Source organism: Triturus cristatus, chromosome 5_2 (assembly GCF_964204655.1).
Source record: "Triturus cristatus chromosome 5_2, aTriCri1.1, whole genome shotgun sequence".
Classification (NCBI taxonomy): domain Eukaryota; kingdom Metazoa; phylum Chordata; class Amphibia; order Caudata; family Salamandridae; genus Triturus; species Triturus cristatus.
Window position 1 is genome coordinate 862,545,463 of NC_140588.1, and position 14,857 is coordinate 862,560,319.

Here is a 14,857-nt window from a genome sequence, read left to right on the forward strand (position 1 = left end):
TCATGATGGAATCAAAGTAAAAAACTGAAAGCATTTCCTACTGAGGAGACTGCAGTACATGAGGAAATTAGGAAACTTCATAACAAATAAATCTCCCAAGATGGCCACCGGAGACAAAAGAGCCCAAATGTAGCCCAAAATCAACCAGATGTAGCCCAAATATAGCCCAATGACAGAAGTGTGCAAAACACTTATTATTTTGTGTTTTTGCAGTGTTATATAGTGCAGACTTGTCAGGTATTGGAGTGCTTTACATGAGCATTGGTTACATCACACAAGAACAAATTCATTTTGGTTGTAGACATGGGGAGACTAAGTGATTTGACCAGAATCACAGTATGTCGAGCTGAAGCAGAAACTTCAACCTGGTTCCCCAGTTGCAAAGTCTGCAGTTCTGGAAGTAACACCACATCCTCTCCCCTAAGTGCAACATTTAATCAAGTGGTCAACTGGATAAAAAAACATAAAGATAACAAATAATTTAAAAGTGCTTTGTCGCTATTTGAAAACTCAGAAAATATGTCCTTATTTTAGTCTTTTAGAGCACTAACCATAATTTTGATGCCAATAAGACCCTCTCATATATGTAATTTCTAAAGGAAATGCTCTAGTTATTACAGTTTTGATTACATCAAGATGATGTCAGGCGTTCCACACTTTTGTAATAAATATAGAATGTTAGCAATCTAGTTGTTCATTAGGATACTGTTGAGAGGCAGAGGCCAGGGGCACGGACTCTGAAAATTGAAGGCAGGTAGGAGGGTGCAAAGGCAACAAATTAACCACACTGAGCAGGCAGGAAGGGCCGTGGAAGCACAACAGACTATGGAGGGCAGTGGAAAGGGGGGCAGGGGCAACAAACCAACAATACAGGACTTGCAAGAGAGGCTGTTGGAGGGAAGATCTATTACGGGTCAAGGAAGCTAGGGGCGGTCCCCAGATCCCCGGGAGCCACCACAGAACTGAGCAGGAGAGTGAGTCAGGGACAAAAGGGGCACCTTAATTTGAGCCGGGGTGCCTAGGAACGCTTTCTCCAAAAATGAAGAAAACAGACATATGAGACATGGAATTGGAGGCAGAATACAATGGCAGTTTAATGAGAAGATGCAACTTCAAAGAAACCGCAGAATAGAGACATAAAGTACAAAAAACAGAATCCAGATAATCATACAGCTGTCATAATATTCTCTGTATCTCAATTAATGTACTGACAGAGAGAGAGAGAAAACACATCTATAAATGCATCATGAGAAACAAGTTACACCAAGGAAAATGTTACCTAGGAACACTCACGTTTACTCTTAGAGCAAGCATTCCTGCAATTACAGTACAAAATCTTTTAAATGCAAAAGTAAAGAGAACAATGGTTAAACATAACATGACATTTCATATAGGTAAAATAGAATAAGATACTTCAAGCAAAGCAGAGCAAGACATTTTAAGCAAAGGAAGAAGAGAGCTCCCAGCTCTTGGGGAAAACCTGCACTGCCTGTTAACCTACATACAGACGGCGAGGTAGTCCGTCGATATCTGTGGGTGCTCCCTTTTTATATCATTTTGTGGGCTCCTTTGCACGCTACATCTACCTACGTATGCTACCCAAAAGCTTCGACTGCAGATTTTACCAGACATTTCGTCATTTACCCACTTAATGCTGACAATGGACTGGGTGAAAAGGTCAGTCTCTCAGGCCAATCGCTTATCGTAAGTTCCATAGAGCAAGCAGAAAATAATGGGTATTGTACGGGAATTCAATATATTCATGTATAAAATCTCCTCAGTTCTCCTAACTTGACGCTCTGCGGATGCCACTTCCTTAAAAGCGGGAAACCTGCCCAGGAAGCAAGTACCAGTCCAGGATGCAGCCTACTGTATGTCGACAGCTTCAGGGGGATGTTGAACTTTGATACCGAGCACGGAGCACTCGGGTAGGGTGGGGGCTACTAGTTTGGATCAGAAGGCCTCGCAGACCTGCCTTCAGACTGCTATACACTAAAATTGCAGAGCTATGGTCAATTTAACAAAGAGGCCTACATATTGAACAGAAGGGCCTACACAGGGGTTTTATGCTGGCTGAGTGGTAAGGATGTCTCAGGATAATTATATAGCAATACAGGACCCGCTGGTCAATTTAATACGGCCTACAAATGCAGCTGGCAGGGCAAGGACAAGGGTCTCATACTTCAGGTGTGGACAGAACGGGCCAGGGGCCCCCTGTGATACAAAATCTACCCTCCTTCAAGGCTGTGGCAATGTAATAGACCATTGTGGGCAGAAGGAAGAGGCAATGGTAGTACAACCATACATGCCAACAGACCCGATTCAGCCAGGAAACGTCCAATGTTTTTAAGCTCAAATGGGCTTTATTTGATCTGTCTCCTGTCTACAATATCCTCTTTTTCAATGTAACTCAAAGGGGAAAATCAATACCCCAGTTTTTTTTCAAAATCTCCCTCTTACCAAGTTCAAAATGTTCGCAAGTATGGTACATTGGATCATGGAAGGAAATGGGATAGGGACATGGACTTGGATAACAGAGGACAGGAGGGACATGGAGAGGTGCACCAAACTGACCCTGCAGGGCAGGCATCAGGGTTTGCAGCAGCACAATACACCACACAGGGCATGCAGGACGGGAGTGCAGCACAACAATCCATAGAAAGCAAGAGGGAGGGGACAGGACCATGCACATGGACAACAGAGAACAGAGGGGCAAGAGGCAATGGTAGCTAGCTGACCATAATGGACAGACAGGAGAGAAAGCTGCAGCATAACAGACCATAAAGGGCAGGAGGGACGGATCAGGGGCATTACAATGGAACAGACAAGCCAGGAGGGTGGGAGTAGGGCTGGGGGCAAGGGGGCAGGGCAGGAGCAGCAAGATAGCCATGGAGGTCAGGCAGGATGGGCACTAGAAGCAAGACACACCATGAAGAGCAACAGTGAGACTGTGATGGCATACACACAGACCATGGAGGGAAGGTGGGAGGGGGTCAGGGGCAGCTAACTGACCACACAGGGAAGGTGGGAGGGGCCATGGCAGCACAGAAGACCATGCATGGCAAGTGGGAGGGTTAGTGGCAGCACAATGGCTATGATGGGCAAGAAGGAGGGTGGAGGGGCATGCACAAAGGACAATGGAGGATAGAAGGGAGGGTCAGGACCTGTGCACAGACAAGAAAGTTCAGGGGAAGGGACCTCACAACAGACCACACGGGGCAGGCAGGAGGAGCAGTTGCAGCACAACAGACCAGGGAGGGCAGAAGGGTGTGGCAGTACAATGGACCATGTAGGACAGGAGGAAGAGGATAGGGGCATGGCATGTGGACAGGCAGGGTGGAGGTGGCAGGGACAGGTTACAGTCATCTGACAATGCTAGGCAGGTGGGAGGGGAGTGGCAGCTCAACAGAACACTCAGAGTAGATAGGAGTGGCAGGTCCATGGGACATGGTGGGCAAAAAGGATGGAGCAGGGGCATGCACAAAGACATCGGAGGGCAGGGGGAAGGAGAATAGGGGCAGCAAGCTAAGCACAGAGTTTAAGCAGGAGGTCAATGATGGGGCATAGAATTGGGCAATGGAGGGCAGGAGGACTGGACTGGTACATCATACTAAATTGAGGGCAGTGGCAGCACATCAGACCATGCATGGCAGGAGGGAGGAGGCTAGTCCATGGATTCACACAACAGAGGATAGGGAGGAAGGGGATGGGGCAGCAAGCTAACTGTTCAGAGAAGGCGGGTATTAGGAACTTTATTGTTTTTAAAACATTGTGTCTGTGCGAACTACTTAAAATATGAACAAGTATGCAGCATAATCTCACTTTTATTCAGGAAGAAGAGGACGTTTGTGACTGTGACTCCGGGCTCACTTGGCAGAAACACCCCCTGACCCTCCACCCCCTATCGCAAAATGTAATGCCCGTGAAAAGGGTAGGTGAACACAGTGTTATATAGAACATAGTCCTGAGAGCACGATTGAAAATGAAAACTAGATATAGTGTATGGTATAAACTATGCACCAAAAAGTGTGATATAAGATGAACCGGGCGTGAAATATAATTTGCAATACATTGTGCGCAATGACAGATTCATTGGAGAGCGCGAGATAGCACAGGCACTAGCGCGTGCTATGCGATATGCGCCTTGGAGTGTAATATGCACAGGGCAGTGTTGTGTAACCTAACTAGTCTCTAAAGTTGTAATATAAAATATGTGCTGGGGAGTGTAACGTTGCATATGCACTGTGACAAATATATGGATCCCAGATTGTAATATGTATGGCATAGCACTGTGCGTTATAACATAGGCATCGAGAAAGGCACGTTAGATGGGGCAATATAACCCGTGCGAAGACAAGTGTGGCATGACATATTCACGGGGTGGTGTTACAGTGCACATGGGCTAGAGAGTGTCATAGCATATGCACTAGCTAGTGGAATACAACACAGAGGTGTGTGGCACTCGGCAGGCAATGGTGGGTGTAACACAGCATTGGGCTCTGTCAGGAGCACGCTGCGACTCTCAAGTGATGTTCGTCCCCTTTCCAGAGAGTAAAATAAAAAGTATTACACATCCGGCAGTGGATGTGTGTTTTATTAACCGTGAGGGGGGTTTCTTGCATAGTTTTGGTCGAATTTTTGTCGAATCCCCTTTGAATGGCTTGGTGTGCATGTGTATTAAATGTGCCCGTCAATAGCTATCCATGTTTGTATAAATAAACGACAAGGGTGTCTACCAGGATTAGGCACGGTAGGGCATCAGACATGTCAGAGCTTCACTAGTGGTGTAAATACATTCCACGTGGATTCATTGCATGCATAGTCGCCTTTTAATGAATATCACGCAAATCGTCATGGTGATAGGTACGTACGGTTTGTCCAGCATGTCCTAGGTGTGTCTATAAATATATATTTTTTAAAAATAATAAAAAACAGTGGCCGGCCCTGGGGATTGGGGTCAAAAAAATATAATTAGGAGACTGGCCCTGGGGGATGGGGTCATCAGGGCCAATAAATTAGAATAAGAAGGGGAACCAAACAGCCCCCCTTCTTAAAAAACTAAAATAAATAAAAGACTGGCATCGTGCCGGAGGCCATGCCCCCTCCGTGCAGCACTCTGCAAACGCGCCCCCAACAGGCATCTCCAGTATGCGCCAGGGAGCTGCGCTGCAGCCAGGTGTTCTGAGGCCAAGCCCCTTTTTACACCTCTCTGCAACGCAGCTCTGTGGCGCTTACTGGAGGTACCTAGTGGTCTAGTTTGACCCTAGGGACCCTTAGGATTCAGGGGGACTCTCAACTTAGAACAGCCACAGGGCGCGTTTACACAGTGGTGAAGGGAGGGGACGGGGCCTGAGGTGACGTGTGCAAACACGCACTATGGCATGTTTTAAATTGGGGATATAATTTCCCTTCAATACTGAGGGCCCCTGGGGGCTAACTAGCCCACCAAGTGCTTCCAGTAAGCGCCACTGAGCTGCATTGCAGAGAGGTGGTCCAGGCCGTGCCACTTTTTACACCTCTCTGCAACGCAGCTCTGTGGCACTTACTGGAGGTACCTAGTGGGCTAGTTGGACCCTAGGGACCCTCAGGATTCAAATGAACTTAATCTCCCAACTAAAAATGGACACAGGGCGTGTTTACACAGTGGTGAAGGGAGGGGACGGGGCCTGAGTTAATGTGTGCAAAAACGCCCTGTGGCCTGTTTTAAGAGGTAGTTTTAATCCCCATGCCCTATTATACACTAGGGGCTTACAGAGGAGGTCATGCTAATCACAGGGGGACCCCAACGCATAATGTTCCCTAGTGTATGTAGGTGTTTTCACTGTATTCTAAGTGTCTTTTAACATAGCACTGGCTCTAGGACTGGTTAGTCAGACTCAGTTACCACCAGTATCCGTCTGAAAAAGTTGAGGGTACAGAATGATTTTGCAACAAGGCTTCTTTCTGCTCTTCTTTTTGTTCTTTCTGCACGTTATCCTTCTTCCTGCACTTATCTTCGTATTTGAGGACTTCTGTTGCTTCTTTCTGCACTTCTTTTGTTTCTTTCTGTGCATTTTTTTTTCTTTCTTCACATGTCCTATCTCTGTAGGCATAGTTAGAAATTAGCATTTAAAAAACCTTTGAAATTCACTGAAAAAACCATGGGTTTCACACACGTTATAGTTAGGAATTAGCATTTAAAAAACCTTAGAAATTCAATGAAAAAACCAAAGGTTTCACACATGTTATAGTTAGCTGGACATTTCACTCGTAAAAAACCATTGAAATTCCCCCGTTATAGTTAGTTCAGCTAACTATAACTCGCGCGCCCGCAATGCACTACTGATGACGTCACATATTACATCACTCATGACATGGTCACTGACATCACTCATGACATCACTGATGACATCTCAAATGACATCACTGATGACATCACTGATGACATCATCCAGTGATTGTGTGTTTTTATGAAAATATATATTTTTTATATTTATGTATATCTCAAGGTCAAAGGAAGAATAAATGGGTATATAAGTGTCTAAATGGATACTTTTTTTTGGATTTTTTTTGTGTAACTGACTGTTTAAGTGTATCATAGTGAATACATGGCTTACTGAGTAATCTTTAAATATTTAAATATCTGTATCAGTTTCTTACTTTGTGTATAAGTGGCTGCATGGGTTGGTGAGTAGCTACATGAGTGTCTATATAGGTTATTAGTTGGTTTTTTATCACTATGAGTGTCTGAGTTTCTGTATGGTTCGGTGGGGGGTATTACTTAGTGCATAGGTGCATGAATGAGTGACTCACTGTTTGTATGTGTTGAATACAGCATGTGTGCAGGACTGTATGGGTGGATGAGTGTGTGCATGGGTGTGTTAGTGAGTGAATGACTGTCTCAATAGTGTCTTTATGAGGAACTACATATGTTTTAAACTAGTATATGTGACTATTGGTGTATATAAGTGAGTATATGTGAGAGTGAGAGATTGGAAGAGTTCCTGTATGAATAAGTATGTGTTTCTATAAGTGATTGTTTAAAAGAGTAAGTATATGTAAGTTTCTGTAGAAGTAAGTGTGGTGGTGTGTGTATAACTGTATATGCAAGTAAATGGATGATTGATTCTTTATTAGCATGAGTGACTATGTGTGTGAGTTACTCTATGGATGAGTGGCATTGTGTAACGGGATGTACAGGTGTATGAGTACATATGATGAGTGAGTACATGTATGAGTGACTGTAGAGGACTGTTGGTGAATTACTGTATGTGTATGTGGTTCTTAGAATTACTGAATAGGTTGTTGTAACTGATATTGATATGTTCATTATTTTGAACATTTTAGTTTCTATTTTTGAATGTGTGTTTCAATGGTTATATTAGGGGGAGAGGAGGTCTGCCACTCTATCACAAGGACGATGTCATCAGTGATGTCATCAGTGATGTCATTTGAGATGTCATCAGTGATGTCATGAGTGATGTCAGTGACCATGTCATGAGTGATGTAATATGTGACGTCATCAGTAGTGCATTGCGGGCGCGCGAGTTATAGTTAGCTGAACTAACTATAACGGGGGAATTTCAATGGTTTTTTACGAGTGAAATGTCCAGCTAACTATAACATGTGTGAAACCTTTGGTTTTTTCATTGATATATATATATATATATATATATATATATATATATATATATATGTTTATATATACATATATATATATATATATATATATATATATATATATATATATATATATATATTCACTGAAAAAAAACCATGGGTTTCAGGGGTGTTATAGTTAGCTGGACATTTCCCTCGTACAAAATCCTAGAAATGTCCCCGTTATAGTTAGTTCAGCTAACTATGACTTGCGCGCCCCGCAATGCACTTCTTATGACGTCACATATTACATCACTCATGACATGGTCAGTGACATCACTGATGACATCACTGATGACATCTCAAATGACATCACTGATGACATCACTGATGACATCATCCAGTGAGTCTGTGTTTCTGTAGAGTTTTAATATGTTTAATATATATAGGGAAAGACCTATGGAAGAATGAGTGGGTGTATAAGTGTGTGAATGGATGATTTTCTAGGTGTGTGTGACTGACTCTATAAGTGAGTCATTAAATGTATCTTACTGCAGACTAGTGACTAAACTGTGTGAATGTCTGTATCTGTCTGTCTGTTGGTGTATAAGTGGCTGCATGGTTTTGTGAATAGCTACATGAGTGTCTATATGGGTTATTGATTGGTTGTCTGAGTATCTGTATGCGTGCCTGAGTGTTTGTGTGGGTAGGGTGTGTGTGACTCTGTGCATAGATGTGTGAGTGGGTGATTCTATGGGTGCATGGTTTTAAGAGTGCATCTGTGATGGACTGTATGGTTTGGTCAGTGTATGTATGGGTGTGTTAGTGATTGAATGTATATCTCAGTGGTACATGCATGAGTAACTACATATGTGAAAGGCAGGGTATATGTGTGTAAGAGTATATAACTGGGTATATGTGAGAGTGTGTGATTGTGAGTGGCTGTATGGATGAGTGTGTGCTTGTATCAGTAATTGTATAAGAGCGTAAGAATGTGGTAGTATTTTTATGAGTACGTGAACATGTGTGTGTGTATAACTGTATAGGTGAGTAAATTGGAGTGTGATTAATTATCTGCATGGTTGACAAGGTGTGTGAGTATGTCTATGGATGATTGGCGGTGTCTGAGTGTCTATATAGGTGTATAAATGCATATGATAGTCCTGTAATGAGTGACTGTAAGTATGAGTGACTCTACAGTTGAGTGAGTGGAGGAGTGTATAGACCTAAGAGTCAATGAGTGTGTATGTAGTTATTGGTATTGGAGTATCTATGGTTTTGAGAATGGCCATCGTAAATTTTGAGTCGGTGTATCAAAGGTTATATTAGGGTGTGAGATGATGCACTAATTTATTACATGGGTGATGTCATGAGTGATGTCATGAGTGATGTCATTTGAGATGTCATCAGTGATGCCATCAGTGATGTCACTGAACATGTCTTGAGTGATGTAATATGTGACGTCATCAGCAGTGCATTGCGGGGGCGCGCGAGTTATAGTTAGCTGAACTAACTATAACGGGAGAATTTCTAGGGTTTTGTACGAGGGAAATGTCCAGCTAACTATAACACCCCTGAAACCTATGGTTTTTTTCAGTGAATTTCTAAGGTTTTTTAAATGGCAATTCCTAACTATAACGTGCATGAAACCTATGGTTTTTTCAGTGAATTTCAAAGGTTTTTTAAATGCTAATTCCTATCTATAATTTATCTCTAAAGCTATGATGTTTAATGATTGTCATTGAATTTCTATATTTTTCAATTTCAGTGTGTCAATTCCTTTAAATATGTTTTTTTAAAATACTTTTTATCACCTTTTTTTAACTTATTTTTTCAATTAATTCTTTTAAAAATGTAAAAATATTTGTTTTTATTGTTTTTTTTTAAAAAAAAATTGTTAATGTTTTAAAATATAGTTGTATATTTTTTAAAATATTTTTTAAACTATATTTTCAAAACTTTTTGGAAAAAAAACTGTTCTCCATTTTTTCGAGATCCTCGCACCCAACGCGCTAGGAACTGCGCACCCTGCGCGCATTTCGCAATAAAGGGTGGCCCCAGGGGGTCCTTCTGGGACCCCCTAAGCAACACTAGAGGGTCAGAGTATTTCTACCCTGCCCCCTTTACATCTTTCACACACTTATTTACCTTACTTAATCAGCCTCGCTTCTACCGAGGCACAAAATGGCTGCCAACAGTTCCTGGTTTCGAATGTAGACAGACATTTTACAGCCAATTAGCATTCAGTGCGTGATTAGGAGGGTGCGCGCTCGGTTCGGGGAGGGTGCGCTTAGGGTGCGCGGATCCTCCGAGGCCATAGATATATCTATCTTTTTTACTCTCATTTTCTCAGGAACTACTGAACAGATTTACACCATTTATGCAAAAGGCACGAGTCTGAACTGAGGACTACCTCTGTGCCAAATTTGCTGTAATTCCGTTCAGCAGTTCAGGCTGTAGCTGCGTCAACAGGTCCTATGGGAAATTGCATGGGGAATACGCGTTTTTTTCTCAGTCCCCGCTTGACAAATCACCACGAAACTTTCAGAATAGGAGGGGACCGGAGCTGGCCAAAAGTTTGGAACATTTCACGAAGATTCGTCAACCAGCGCCAGACTTATTGGGAATAGAATGTTGCGGATTTCCTATTGAAAATAGGTCCTAACTATAACTACCTACTGGCGACCGCCAGCAGGTAATATATATATATATAGTTATATATATTACCTACTGGCGGTCGCCAGTAGGTAGTTATAGTTAGGACCCCTTTTCCATAGGAAATCCGCAACATTCTATTTTGAATAACTTTGGCGCCGGTCGACGAATCCTCGCGAATTTCTCAAAATAGGTGGGGCGCTACGCTCCGCTCCTACCCTGAAAGTCTCGGGAGGATTCGTCAAGCGGGGGCTGAGATAAAAGGGGGGTCCCAAAACGCGTTTTTCCCATGCATTTTTCCATAGGACCTTTAGACAGGGCTACAGCCCGAACGGCTGAACAGAATTACTTGAAATTTGGCAGAGAGGTAGTCCTCAGGTCAAGGAAGTGCCTTTTGTAGGTTTGGTGTAAATCTGTTCAGTAGATTCTGAGAAAATAGCCTTTAAATCAATATATATATCTGAGCCAGCTTACGGTACGCTTACCGTAAGCTTACCGTACGCGTACGGTGGCGTGCGCGAGCGCGAATCTGATTGGCTCTTAGATCTTAGTAAACATTCGAATCGGCCGAAACCAGGAAGCGGCGGCCGCCATTTTCTCTCTCGCACTGAGAGTTAGGTAGTTAAATAAAACCAATACACATGTAAAGGAGCTGTTTTGACAGCTCACACACACATAGCCATGATGAGGGAGTCCCCCAAGACCCCCCAAGGCCAAAAATGCCATTTTTATTTTTTCGCTAATTTCGCCGATTACGCTTACCGTACGCGTACGGTAAAAAATGTAAAAAAAAAACCACTATCCACACTCTCCCCACCCCCTGTGCTTTAGGTGGCCGCAGGCCACCAAATGTGCAGGGCTTATTCCGAGGTGTGGAAAAGCACAATATTTTTAACAAAAATAATAAAAGAAAAAATTATCCACACTCTCTCCACCCCGTGTGCAAATGGTGCCCGAAGGGCACCATTTGTGCATGGCTTATAAGCACCGTAAGCACAGTAAGCACCGCGTGCTTACTGTGCGCACGGAACGAGCTGCGTTAAGTGGGCGCGCACGCCACGAATGGCGTAAAGTAACTTAGCATTTAAAAAACCGTACAAATTCACTGAAAAAACCATAGGTTTCACACACGTTATAGTTAGGAATTAGCATTTAAAAAACCTTGCAAATTCACTGAAAAAACCATAGGTTTCACACATGTTATAGTTAGCGGAAATTTTACTGATAAAAAACCAGTGAAATTCCCCCGTTATAGTTAGTGCAGGCAACTATAACTCACGCGACCGCAGTCTTCTGCTGATGACATATGTGTCTTTATGAAAAAAAAATATTTGTAATATATGTATAGCTAAAAATGTATGGAAGAAGACATGGGCAAATAAGTGTCTAAATACAGTATTAGCATCAGCAGAGGATTGCGGTCGCGTGAGTTATAGTTGCCTGCACTAACTATAACGGGGGAATTTCACTGGTTTTTTATCAGTAAAATTTCCGCTAACTATAACATGTGTGAAACCTATGGTTTTTTCAGTGAATATATATATATATATATATATATTTGAACAGTATGCATCTTGAACTATTACTAGAGACACCGGCAAGCAATACGCTATTTGTGCTGAAAGGAACTGAGTGCCGGTGTACGCTATGAAATATGTGTTGCATTCTGGAGCCTGTAGTTGGGGCCATGGGTCACTTGACCACACAATAACACTCACCTGTGAGCAAGGCATCAAAGCGCCGAAACGTTGGGATTTAAGGAGTGTTTCTTGTGCTGTAACGCAAAGACGAATAAAGTCAGTCTGCCAGTGAGCCGGAGTTGGGCTGATTTCTTCTTGTCTTAAATGCCAGCAGGATCTCCGTTCCTGTTACCGAAGCCCGCCCTGCAGAGTCGGAGGCCCCGGTAAAATGGAGCCCTTTTGAAAGAATTAATTGAGGGGCATGACTCGCTCTTCAGACGCACCAGCCGAACAAGGATTTCCAAGGCAACTTGGTGCGCGAGGCAGAAAGGGAGATGAAAGTGGCATTCCTCTTTCTGGTAATTCCGCATGGCAGACAAAATTACACAAACGAGACAGTACAAATTTGCATTTGGCATTTTATTTGAACAGTATGCATCTTGAACTATTACTAGAGACACCGGCAAGCAATACGCTATTTGTGCTGAAAGGAACTGAGTGCCGGTGTACGCTATGAAATATGTGTTGCATTCTGGAGCCTGTAGTTGGGGCCATGGGTCACTTGACCACACAATAACACTCACCTGTGAGCAAGGCATCAAAGCGCCGAAACGTTGGGATTTAAGGAGTGTTTCTTGTGCTGTAACGCAAAGACGAATAAAGTCAGTCTGCCAGTGAGCCGGAGTTGGGCTGATTTCTTCTTGTCATATATTATATATATATATATATATATATATATATGCAAACACCAGGCGCATTCTCCCACTTCCAGGCAGGCGAAGAAGAAAGCACACGGACACCAGTCGTGCTTCAGGGGGATTTAATTGGAGCCAGCACCAACACAGCATGTCATTACGCGTTTTGGCCACAAGGTGGCCCTGATCACATAAAGTAAGCGCCATTGTTAACAGCCTTATATACACAGCACTCAAAGGTCATGAGATGGTTGTGATGAAGAACATAGAAAAAATCTGTAGTAAGTAGTATCAATACAAAGTATACAAATATAATTGTAATGACTACACAAGAAATATCCTTGGTGTGGGCTAAAATTACTCAATCTCTTGCCGAGATAAATTCATGGAAAAGTGCAAGAGAGCATAAACAGTACTGTTACAAAGTGCAACTGCTGAGTGTGCAAAATACGCAAATTGAAGTGCAAACTTCAATGGTATAGTAGTGCAAAATACGCAATAATAGTACATAGTGCAAACAACTGCATAGAATATATACATAGCAGCAATATTGGCCAAATGCAAGGCGTTCATGAATGAGTTCAAATACATCTCTTAAGAAATTGACATGGAGGCAAGAGATAAAATAGATAAAAGAACCAATGAACAAGCCCAGGATCTCGTAAACATCAATTACTAATATGCCGATCATCCGAACACTATCTAAAAAATGTGGAGAGAGTGCAAATGTGAAAAATGAAGGGATGGAAAAAAGGGGAAAAGATATGTGGAAATGCTGAAGTACATAGGAACAAACAGCATGTGTACATAAGATCAGAGGCTGGTTTAACATACATTAGTAGAAACTAGGGTTGCACAACTTCTGTCGAGGTGATCCTAAATAGGACATTGCTGGCAGGAGCCGGAGGAACCAATCTGCATGGGACATCGACTGAGGAAGACAAATATAGCTGGCAACAGAAAAGATAAGGAAAGAAAATATGGATAAGTGACCGAGAACAAAGAACAGAGAATATCCACCCGAGATGTCGAGGATTGCCTGTTTTAGTCTGATGAGGCACTGTAAGATGCAAAATGCAATAGACTAGCTGTTCTTATATAAAATTATGTAAGTCTTCAGTATTGTTGAGCCCTGTGGGTGCTTTGCTGTCGAACTCAAGGATATACCTTGTTTTGAGCTGTCTGAGAAGTTTTTCTCTGTTGCCCCCTCTGCGTTGTACGGGAATGTTATATATATATATATATATTCCAACAAATGCCTTCAGCTTTACAGAACGCACTCAGCCAGCCTGCCATCCGGCCTTCATTGACAACTCGCATTCCCTTTCAGGTATAATTCATTTGCCAACGCGTTTCAAGACTTTCCGTCCCTTTTTCACAGGCAGCTTCATTACAGCATGGCAGTAATTCATGGAGGTTGGGAAAACGAGATGCACGAGGCAGACAAACCGGATGGTGGGGACGGCGTTGAGTGCCCTCTCAGAGCTCAAGGGCCTATGTTGATTCATGACTGTGCACGGCTGCCCTGGCCGTGGAGAGGTGCACCATTTCCTGGCAGATGGAAGACAGAAAGGCTTTGGAGGGGAACGGGTCCACTCTGTGAAGCACTCTGTTCCGAATTGAACTTTTATCCAACATTCCTGGCTTCCTTCCTACTAAAGGATGTTAATTAGCTGGATAAATACACTGAGCGACTGAGCCTACTGAAGGGAAATAATTGTACTCACCTTTTTTTGGACTACAAATACCATCGTGCTGTTGGGCATATATTGTGAGCCACGCCCACAGAGGGCGGTTTTATTCAATAAAAGATGAATGAATTAAAAGGTGAGCCTTCACTCCCTCTGTGCAGCAGCCCATGATTAAGGGGTGATTTTCAGCCTCGAAACGCGTTGGGTATGGCAGTAATTCATGGAGGTTGGGAAAGCGAGATGCACGAGGCAGACAAACCGGATGGTGGGGACGGAGTTGAGTGCCCTCTCGGAGCTCAAGGGCCTTGTTGATTGATATATATATATATATATATATCAATCAACAAAGGCCATTGAGCTCCGAGATATATATATATATTACCTACTGGCGGTCACCAGTAGCTAGTTACAGTTAGGACCTAGTTTCCATGGGAAAATATTTTTTTCTTTTGCAAATATCTTTGGCGCTGTTTGAAGAATTTTTAAAACGAGTGGCCCGCTCCGGTCAGCTCCTGTCTTAAAAGTTTGTGGGTGATTCGTCAAGCAGGGGCTGAGAAAA